This window comes from Microtus pennsylvanicus, chromosome 6 (assembly GCF_037038515.1).
Source record: "Microtus pennsylvanicus isolate mMicPen1 chromosome 6, mMicPen1.hap1, whole genome shotgun sequence".
In the NCBI taxonomy this organism is placed as follows: Eukaryota; Metazoa; Chordata; class Mammalia; order Rodentia; family Cricetidae; genus Microtus; species Microtus pennsylvanicus.
This window is the reverse complement of record NC_134584.1, coordinates 79237374-79249249: the sequence shown is the minus strand read 5'-3', so window position 1 is coordinate 79249249 and position 11876 is coordinate 79237374.

Genomic DNA, 11876 nt, shown 5'->3' with positions numbered 1-11876 from the left:
AGAAAAGATCTTGTCATATAAGTCAGGTTTGCCTTAAAGGCATGGTCCCTGCTTCATCCTCCTCAGCTTACTGATTGTTAGACTATGACATTCCAGCTGGTTATTAGCATAAAGTATTGCCAACCATTACATCCCCATAGTCTCTTGCAGAAGTGTGTTAGAGAATATGGAATATGTAATCTGTTGGATAGTAGTGAAGGTCTTAGCAGAAAAGCCATACATATTCCCAGATGTTTCAGAAAAATAGATCATAGAGCTTAGAATTTAGTACTTCCTTTTGGTTGCAAGTTCTAGTCTCTGAGTGACAGGTAATATTTCTTGCATCTCTTCAGGTGCAAATATATAAAATATTTATATATATATATATATATTATATATAAATTTGTATAAATTATAGAATAAAATAAAGAGGCTAATGGGTCTAATCCATAAATAGTGGCCAGATGCAGAAGAAAGGCCATCAAGAAATGGAATCAGTATTAAGCAATAAAGATGAAGTTTGAAGATTCTTATGAATACTGCTCATTAAAGTTTCTATGATCAATTAGTTTGGGGTGGCTAAACCCCTAGAGGGCTACAGAGCATCGGCCATCACCCCATGTTTCAAACTGAACACTTTTTGAATAAATTATTTATTTATTTTATTTCTCTCTGCTCCTCTCCCTTCTGCTACCTTCCCCTTCTACTCTTTCCCAAGATCTCCATGCTCCCAATTTACTTAGGAGATTTTGTCTTTTTCTACTTCCCATGTAGATTAGATCCATGTATGTCTCTCCTAGGGTCCTCTTTGTTGTCCAGGTTCTCTGGGATTGTGAATTATAGACTGTTTTTTCTTTGCTTTATGTCTAAAAGACACTTATGAGTGAGTATATATGATATTTGTCTTTCTGGGTCTGGGTTACCTCACTCAATATGATGTTTTCTAGATCCATACACTTGCCTGCAAATTTCAAGACGTCATTATTTTTTTCTGCTATATAGTACTCCATTGTGTATATGTATCACATTTTCCTTATCCATTCTTTGTTCAAGGGTGTTTAGGTTGTTTCCAGATTCTGGCTATGACGTATAATACTGTTATAGTTGAGCACATACGTGTCCTTGTGGTATGACTGAGCATCCTTTGGGTATATACCTAGAAGTAGTATTTCTGGGTCTTGAGGTAGGTTGTAGGAGAATGTAGAAGAATGAAAATAGATCCATATCTATCACCATGCACAAAACTCAAGTCCAAATTCATCAAAGACCTCAACATAAAGCCAACCACACTGAACCTCACAGAAGAGAAAGTGGGAAGTACTCTTGAATGCATTGGCACAGAAGACCACTTCCTAAATATAACCCCAGTAGCACAGACACTGAGAGCAGCAATTAATAAATGGGACTTCTTGAAACTGAGAAGCTTCTGTAAACCAAAGGAAACAGTTAAAAAGATGAAATGGCAGACTACAGAATGGAAAAATATCTTCACCAACCCCACATTGGGCAGAAGACTGATCTCCAAAATATACAAAGAACTCAAGAAATTGGTCATCAAAAGAACAAATAATCCAATAAAAAATGGGGTACAGACCTAAACATAGAACTCTCAACAGAGGAATTTAAAATGTCTGAAAGACACTTAAGGAAATGCTCAACATCCTTAGCCATCGGAGAAATGCAAATCAAAACAACTCTGAGATTCCAAATATCACACCTATAAGAATGGCCAAGATCAAAAACACTGATGGCAACTTATGCTAGAAAGGTTGCATTGCTGGTGGGAGTATAAACTGGTACAACCACTGTGGATATCAGTGTGGCGATTTCTTGAAAATTCGAAAATAACCTACCTGAACACTTTTTTAAAAAGCCATTTCAGGTTCTCTGCTTTGATGGGTAAGACTAGGATTTTGTCAGGGAACAAGATATTCATTCCCTCTGGATGGTATTAGATTAACTGAGGAAGTGCTGGGGATATCCAACAAAGTTTCATCGTTTTACTATATGGGTTCCAGTATTTGAAGAAAGCATACTTTAAAGCCAGGTACCTAGCCAAAGAAAGTATCATGAATACCTCGAAACCCAATAAAATAGCTAACCCAGCCACTAATTTGGAGTTTTAAATTGTTTCAGAAAGAATGTGGGTGGGAGCAGTAAAGAAGGATTTGGAGAGTGTTCTGTCTCAACACTCAGGACTGTGCTATAAGTAGTGAGAGTCTGTTGGTTGGCACGGTAATACCCCCACTTGTTGAATTTCTCCAAAGCCAAACTCTGAAAGCAACAGAGGGGAAACAGGCATGTTTCAAATGGCTCCATTTTATGCTTTGTGACTTTCTGGAGTTACTGTAGTCATCCACCTGTAAGTTCATTTTGAAGAGCGAGTGTTAATTCCCAATGACTGCCCCCTCTAAAACCAATTAAAACATCTTTCTTTCTTTCTTTCTTTCTTTCTTTCTCTCTCTCTCTCTCTCTCTCTCTCTCTCTCTCTCTCTCTCTCTCTCTCTTTCTTTTTGGTTTTTTGTTTTTCAAGACAGGGTTTCTCTGTAACTTTGGAGCCTGACCTGGAACTAGCTCTTGTAGACCAGGCTGGCCTCGAACTCACAGAGATCCGCCTGCCTCTGCCTCCCGAGTGCTGGGATTAAAGGCATGCACCACCAATGCCTGGTGAAACATATTTCTTGAGAAGAAACAGGACAAACCTCGAACCCTCCAACTTCACAGCTTCCATTTTACTAAATGACCAAACCACAGTCATGTGGCCATTTCTTTGTGGATACAATTAAATCAAGGAACAGGGTTAATATCTGATAAACTTAATTCTAAAAACTCCCAAGAAAGTTATAATATTGTTGTTATATTTAAGAGTTGCATTAAAAATCTCATGCTGTTTCCTTAAGAGGTAAGTGACCTTTCTAGTTCCTAGTGACATGTCTTAGTTAATCAGCATTTTATTATATTATTATATATTTACTTTAATATTTTATAATATTACTTTTTGTTGTTGTTTTTTTTAAAGACAAGATTTCTCTGTGTAGCCCTAGCTGCCCCAAAACTTGTTTGGTAGATCAGGCAGGCATTGAATTCACATAGATCCACGTGCCTCTGCCTCTTGAGTACTGGGATTAAAGGCGTGTACCACTACTCCAGGTTCTATAATATTTATTTTAGTATACTTGTTATATTAGTATTTATATTAAAGTAAGTAGGGGTGTTGGATACTTATAATTTCAGAACATGGGAGGCCGAGGCAGAAAGATCAGGAGTTCAAAGTCTGCCTTAGTACATCCTTCACAATGAAGGTTAAATTAAAACACCTAGCAGTGGGTGAGTGGTCAATAAAATGTCACTCTTTTGTGACTCATGTGCTTTACTCTAACAGGAGAAATGTCAATAAAGACTTTAAATGTGCTTAGGAACAAAATAGCATAAAAGCCTTGAACTTCTTTTTTCCTTTTCTTTCTATTGCTTGCTTGCTTGCTTCCTTCCTTCCTCCTTCCCTCCCTTCCTCCCTCCCTTCCTTCCTATTTTTTTTTTTATGAAAGGGTCTCACTTTGTAGCCACGGAACTCAGTCTGTAGATCTGGCTAGTCTCAAGCTCAGAGAGATCTGCCTGCAAGTGCTGGGATTAAATGTATATACCACCACCACCTGGTTTACCTTGAACTTTTTAATGATGAAAATAAAATAACAATAAGACACATGATGCCTTTCATGAATCTTTGCCTATGGCAAATATCATAAAATCATCTTTCACTTCAAAACAGAAATAAAGCTAGGTGTAACTGGAATCACAGTACTTAGCTAACTGATGCAGGAAGATGAGGAGTTTAAAACTAGGCTGTGCTACAGAAAAAATTGGAGGTGAGCTTTGTCTACACAGTAAAACCCTGTTTAAAAACAAATATAGACAAACAAAAATACATAGACATAAAGCACAACAATGTTAATATGCTATATCAAGTTAGACAGGAACAACCCAAACAGAGTATCATAATCCCGGGCCTGGGAGCTGGCACAGTCAGGCATGCACACACTGCAGAAGCATGAAGGCCTGAGTTCCATCCCCATCACCAAGAACACCTGCACGTGTGCACACGGCCACCAGGAGCACCTGCACGTGTGCACACGGCCACCAGGAGCACCTGTGTGTATGCACACGGCCACCAGGAGCACCTGCACGTGTGCACACAGCCACCAGGAGCACCTGCATGTGTGCACATGGCCACCAGGAGCACCTGCATGTGTGCACATGGCCACCAGGAGCACCTGCACGTGTGCACACGGCCACCAGGAGCACCTGTATGTGTGTGTGTACACAGCCACCAGGAGCACCTGTGTGTGTGCACAGGGCCACCAGGAGGACCTGCACGTGTGCACACGGCCACCAGGAGCACCTGCACGTGAGCACACGGCCACCAGGAACACCTGTGTGTGTGCACACGGCCACCAGGAGGACCTGCACGTGAGCACATGGTCACCAGGAGGACCTGCACGTGAGCACATAGCCACGAGGACCACCTGCACGTGTGCATACAGCCACCAGGAGCACCTGCACGTGAGCACACAGTCACCAGGAGCATCTGTATGTGTGTGTGCACACGGCCACCAGGAGCACCTGTGTGTGTGCACACGGCCACCAGGAGCACCTGCACGTGAGCACACGGCCACCAGGAGCACCTTCACATGAGCACACGGCCACCAGGAGCACCTGCACGTGAGCACACAGTCACCAGGAGCACCTGCACGTGAGCACACAGCCACGAGGAGCACCTGCACGTGTGCATACAGCCACCAGGAGCACCTGCACGTGTGCACACAGTCACCAGGAGCATCTGTATGTGTGCACACGGCCACCAGGAGCACCTGTATGTGTGCACACGGCCACCAGGAGGACCTGCACGTGAGCACACGGCCACCAGGAGCACCTGCACGTGTGCACACAGCCACCGTCACCTGCAGGATGAGAGCTGTGCTTGTTTTCCAGACTGAAGGTTTCCCAGAGAACTGTTCTGATTTGTCCTCGCAGGAGTTCCAGTGGGATAGGGTTAATGTGTCCAAGAGCTACAGAATGATGTGGAACCGCCACAGGTTTGGGGCCCTCTAATTTTAGCTTTCTCAAGCTAAATTTACACACTCAGACTTTACTTGAGCTACAAAGAATACAGGGTCAGGTTGTGGCCTTTAGAAGCTTTTAAGCAGAGGGCAGGGCTTGGGGGGGGGTGAACTGTGCAGAGCTCCCTGTGCGTAGCTCTCTGTGCTGGCAGTTGGCCTTCTCTGTGGTCAGGACCCAGATGTGCTGTTAGCCTGAGCTACCTGGCAAAGTGCACTTCAGTTTCGAGCTGATGCATTTGCTCTCTGGGCCTAAAATTGTCAGCAATTTTTATTTTAAATAGAACTTGCAGTCGCTGACCTTTTAGAATACTTCATATTTACAAAGGTACATCTCAGATGCACATCTTAAAGTGCTGTATGAAGATCATTTCATTTATCCTTATAACATCTCTAGAAGGGAACTTGTCCACATGGCTCCCCCCACCATCATCACCATGTCCCATATTGAAACAAAAGTGCACAAAGGTTCAACACAGATGGTTTCTTGATGACCAGACTAGGACTCATTATGGGCTGGAGAATGCACCTGCTAAGTGGGCTATGATGGGCCAGGCATCCCTGAGGAGTTAGGGGAATGGCTGTCTGTCCAAGGGGAAATACTTTCTCCACAGCAGCATAACTGGGGCAGTAGAAGAGACTCCAGCCACTATCCCGCTGTGATAAGCCCCTTCTGTACCAGGCTTTTTTTTTTCAGGGCCACCAACCAACTCCCAAATCATGATGCGGAGTCTTCCTATTAGTTATGAATGCTCAGCCCAGCTCAGGCTTGTTTCTGGCCAGCTCTTTTAACTTAAATGAACCTGTTTGTCTACCTTTTGCCTTGGGGATTTTTACTCTTGTTTCCTTTCTGTATATTACTTTCACTCCTTTTGTATCTGGCTGGCCTGACTTCTTATCCCAGGCATGTCCCTCTCTTTTTCCTCATTCTCTCCTTTTTCTTCTTTCTCATTCTTTTTGAGCCTAGATTTCTCCTCCTATTTATTTTCCCTGGCTGACAGCCCCACCTATCCTTTCTTCTTCTTCTTTTTTTTTAAAGTTTAAGCTACTGCTTTATTTTTTTAATATTTATTTATTTATTATGTATACAATATTCTGTCTGTATGCCTGAAGGCCAGAAGAGGGCGCCAGACCTCTTTACAGATGGTTGTGAGCCACCATGTGGTTGCTGGGAACTGAACTCAGGACCTTTGGAAGAGCAGGCGGTGCTCTTAACCACTGAGCCATCTCTCCAGCCCCCACCTATCCTTTCTCAGACTAGCTATTGGTCATTCAGTTCTTTATTAGACCAATCAGGTGCCTTAGGCTGGCAAGATAAAACAAATGCAACACATCTTTACATAGTTAAACATACAACCTTACCTTATTAAACAAATGTATTTATGTATTGCCTGGTTAAACAAATATTCCACAGCACCCTTCCTTTTCAGTTTCCTCTCTACCTAGCTCTGAAGTTTCCAATCTCTTCTAGAAGGGAAGGAGGCATGGAAGGCATGTGTACCCAGGCAAGGTTAATCCTGGAGGTTTGAAAGATTCGCCTGTGCGGGACATCGTGGCATAGGTCTTTAATCCCAGCACTAGGGATGAAGAGGCAGGTGGATCTTTGTGAAGTTGAGGTCAACCTGGTTTACAAATCAAGTTCTGGGATAGCCAGGGCTGTTACATAGAGAAACCCTGTCTTGAAAAACTAACTAACTAACTAACTAACTAACTAACTAACTAACTAACTAACTGATATTATAGTGATGTTTGTGTTTTAAAAAATAAAGTTTAGGGGGCTGGAGAGATGGCTCAGTGGTTAAGAGCATCGCCTGCTCTTCCAAAGGTCCTGAGTTCAATTCCCAGCAACCACATGGCGGCTCACAACCATCTGTAATGAGGTCTGGTGCCCTCTTCTGGCCTGGAGACATACACGCAAACAGAATATTGTATACATAATAAATAAATAAATATTTAAAAATAAATAAATAAAGTTTGCCAGAAGATCAGGGTGCAGGTAAGACACTAGAGGCCTGGCCATGGTGGCACACACCTTTAATCCCAGGACTCAGGAGACAGAGGCAGAGGGATTTCCCTTAGTTCAAGGGCACCCTGAGCTACACAAGATGGAATCTGTCTAAAAAAGGTGATTCTAGCACTTGGGATCCCACACCTTTAATCCCAGCACTAATGAGGAGGAGACAGGAGTGATATGGCTGGGTGGAGAGAGGATGGGCAGTGGTGGTACACCCCAGACAGGAGGATCTCTGTGAGTCTGAGGCCAGTTTGCTCTACAGAATGAGTCCAGGACAGCCAGGGAGGGCTACACAGAGAAACATTGTCTCGAGAAAATAACGAGAAAAAAAAAAGGCAAGAAACAGATGAACAAATAAACAAAAATACCCCAAACCCCAAATGCAACCTTTTCCACAAAGCATGCTCAACAACACTGTTTTCTGGGCAGCCAATGGGTGCCAGTGGGTCACCCAAGGTTCTTCCTCACCCTGCCCTAGCCACCAATCCGCAAACCTCACCGCTGTTCTGATAACTGCCCCTTTATCTTAGTTGGCAGAAGAATTAATCACTAGAGTAAGCATTTACCTAGTGTGCAAATTGACGCCACTCACCACGCATCTGCATCCTTGTCTCCCACACTGTGTTTTATTGGTGGGATCTGAGAAGATCAGAGGGAGGACTGGCAACCTCCCTGCTCTACAATAACAAGGTGTTTTCAAATTTCAGCATTCCCAGGACCACAGTAGTGACACTCACTTGCTCTTTTGCCTCCATCTACTGAGGTCAATCATGAAACACAGCAGCCTCTCAGTGGGTCTCTGTATCAACCACCTGTGGTCACAGCCATGCCTTTTCTTATCACAGTTTTTACCAGTTACCCCCGCTGAAGCCAAATCTCAGGTGTTCTTCCCACACTGAGTCAACATCTCTTGGCCTATTGGACAGTAGGGTGGGTTGAATAAGAACTGCCCCTATAGGCTCATAAATTTGAATGCTTACAGCAAGGAGTGGAACTCTTTGATTGGATTAGAAGGATTTGGAGGTGTGGCCTTGTTGGAAGAAGCATGTCACTGGGGGTGAGCTCTGAGGTTTTCAAAAGCCTGTATCCCCAGCCCAGTTCTCTCGTTCCAGCACCCACCTGTATATCTCCTTGCTCCCCACCGTGATAGTAATGTCCTAAACTTCTGAAACTGTAAGCCACACCACTTAAATGCTTTATTCTGGAAGAGTTGCTGTGGTAATGATGTCTCTTCACAACAATAGAACAGTGACTAAGATAGACTCTTTGGCATGAATGGGTAGTGATGGCACACACCTTTAATCCCAGCACTCAGGAGGCAGAAGCAGGCAGAGCTCTGACTTCAAGGCCAGCCTGCTCAAGAGAGCAAGTTTCAGGACAGCCAGGGCTACAAAAACAAAAACAAAAAACAAAAGGACAAGCAAACATACAAACAAACAAATAGAATTTAAGGGCTGGAGAGATAACTCCGAGCTTAATAGCACTGACTGCTCTTCCAGAGATCCTGAGTTTGATTCTCAGCAATTGCATTGGGGCTCACAACCATCTACAGTGAGATCTAATGTCCTCTTTTGGAATAAAGGAATATATGCAGCTAGAGATCTCATATACATACAATAAATAAAATCTTAAAACAAAGATTTAAGATGTTTTAATTAATTTCTATATATACTGTGTGTGTGAGAGAGAGAGTGTGTGTGTGTAGCTGGAAGTTTTCTCTCTATCTTCTTGCCTGCCTGCTGGGCCAATTTCTTTCCCACCCATAGGTTCCCATAGCTGTTTATAAAATAGTTGCTTAGAGGCAAATATTAAATATAATTGCTTGGCTGATGGCTTGGGCTGTTACTGGCTATTACTCTATCTCTTATAAATTAACTGTTTTCTACTGATCTGTATATCACCACCTCTGTCTTGGCATCTTTTTCCTTAGGCTGTTTCTGGCACCTTTCTTCTTAGGCATCTACTTACATTTCTCTCAACCCCACCTTTATTTTCCTTTATATCAGTTTGAATTTCCCACCTGACTGTATTCTATGTTGCCATAGGCCAACGCAGGTTTAATTATCAACCAACAGAGACAATACATACTCACAGCACACAAAGGGGAATCCCACATCATCTCCCCCTTTTTCTGTCTAATTAAAAATGAAGGTTTTAATTTAAACATTATAAAATTATATATAAAAAGTTATCAAGAAAGAATTATAGTCACAGTATTTAATCTATCCGTATTTGGCAAAATTAAAGGAAATACTCTATTATCTATCCTATCTTTGTGAGTCTAAAGTTTTATATATAATTTATCTTATTTATTATATATCAATTTATCATAATTAAGGAAAACTATAATTATAACTATCCAGTCTTTAACTCCATCAAAGACCCAGAAGGCTATAATATCACCTAAGTAAACTAGAAGTGCATTGTAAGCAACTTCCAAAACTCTAGAAATGACAGAGATATCTGGCTGCCTGGACAGTCATCCAAAGTTCTTCTGTAATGCTGGGGCATCCATATTTAGCCTATAGGCCTACAGTGTCTGGCAGATTTCTCAGTGAAGCAGGAAATTTGAAACTGGCTTGTTTATATTGGCAATTTGTCAATTGTGTTCTGTAGAAATGTCTGGTAGACTTTTCCATGAAGCAAGAACCCTGAAGGACTGTCCTACCTTGTTTTGGCAAGTTCAGTCACTTCCTTGTGGGTCCTGAATGTCCAGTATATTGTTTTATTTGTTATTTATTTTTAAATTTTTTTGAGACAGGGTTTCTCTGTAGCTTTGGAGCCTCTCCTAGGAGTAGTTCTTGTAGACCAGGCTGACCTCAGACTCACAGAGATCTGCCTGCCTCTGCCTCCCAAATGCTGGGGTTATCGGTGTGTGCCACTACCATTTGACACATGTCCAGTTTATATAGCATACTGTCAAGCAGTCGAGGTAAGAGTACTTTCTTGCCCAGTGGCTAACTTTTGCCACAAAAAAAGTAAACTCCATGTGAAGTTTCTTTGATGCCCATCATCTCTGAAGTAGACTGCTACTGCCAGGAGCAGACATGTCTCATTGTCCAGAAAAGTTTAAGTTTTTAAAACATTTTAAATACCATATTCTGTAGTTTTCTGAAGTGTTTAAAAATTATTTATCAATCTGAAATATATCTCTGTATATATAGAAAGCCTAACTAACATAACTATAAGTATAACAAACATGGGCTACTATTAACCTGTAACTCTTAACACATATATAGCTTAAAGACTAAAGTGTTACATTATAAAAATAAACAATCTTTAAACAGATGTGCAGTAATGAGGACAATGACCTCAAATTGTGGCAATATGTAAAATATCTTAATCAGAGGTAGAAATCTACAGTGCAATATGACAAAAATATTCTTAATTTGTATCAATATACAAAATATCATAAGCAGAAGTAGAAATAGACATACAGTATGACAAAAATAGTCTTTGTTATTTGCCAATTACCTATAGCCAGGACATTTAGTATGTGTTTCTTGCTTGATGTTGTTCTTATTTGTTGTAGTTCTATTTTGTATATGTTATTACCCTTTCTTTCTCCTGAACAATGCTTGATAATTGTTATTGTAAATAGTTTTATGTTAGAACGAGAACCTTCTTATTTAGACAAAAAGGGAAGTGTTGTGGGATTTCATTCCACCAATAGATTTGAGGTACTGGGCTTAGGGCATGGCTTCTTGACTGCAGATGTGATCTCTTACGAGCCAAGAGGGAGGTTGTCTCTCTTGCTCTCGTGCTAGCTTGGATGGTAGAGCAGAGCAGGCAGCTTGCTGTTGGTGTTCTTTCCCCGTGGGCAGAACAACTGCAGCAGCATCTAACCTGTGCTGTATCAGTGGGTGTTCACCCTATTACACATCTCAAGAAATTCTTTTGAACCTCTCCCAGAGAATCTTGTGGATTCTCGCTATATGTGTGTACATGCCATGGTGCATATAAACTGTGTGTTTGCATGTGTTTGTGTGTGCCATGGTGTATTATAAACTGTGTGTGTGTGTGCGTCTGCACGTGCTATGGTGCATTATGTACTATGTATGTGTGTGTGTGTGTGTGTGTGTGCAGGCGCACCACAGTGCATTATATACTATGTGTGTGTATGTGCCATGGTATATTATACACTATGTGTACATGAGAGACATTGTGTGTTATAAACTCAGTGTGTATGTGTGCATGCATGCAATGGTGCTATGTGTGTCTGTGTGCCATGGTGCATATGTGGAGACCAGAGGAAAGCTTGCAGGAGTGGTTTTCTGATGTGGGATTCCCCTTTGTATGTTGTGAATATGTTTTTTGTTTGTTTGTTTGTTTTTCCATTGATTAATAAAGAAGTTGCTTCAGCCTTTGGCAGAGCAGAATAAAGCCAGGTAGGAAATCCAAACAGAGATATATAGAGAAAGTAGGCGGAGTCGAAGAGATGCCTTGCAGCCGCCTAGGGATGACACCAAAATCTTACCGGTAGGCCACATCAGATTAATCGAAATGGGTTATTTTAATATGTAAGAATTAGTTGATAAGAAGCCTGACCTAACAGATTAAACAGTGTTATAATTAATTAGTTTCTGTGTGATTATTTGGGTTTGGGTGGCTGGGAAATGAAGGTGCAGTTTCTGTCTACAGTTTTCTCTTTCCACTTTGTGATGGGGATTGAAATCAGGTCATGAGTCCCTTCACTTTTGTGCCGTCTCACAAACCCAAGCTATATTTTATATACTAGAATTACCTTACAGTTACGTAAATCCCTCTGAGTT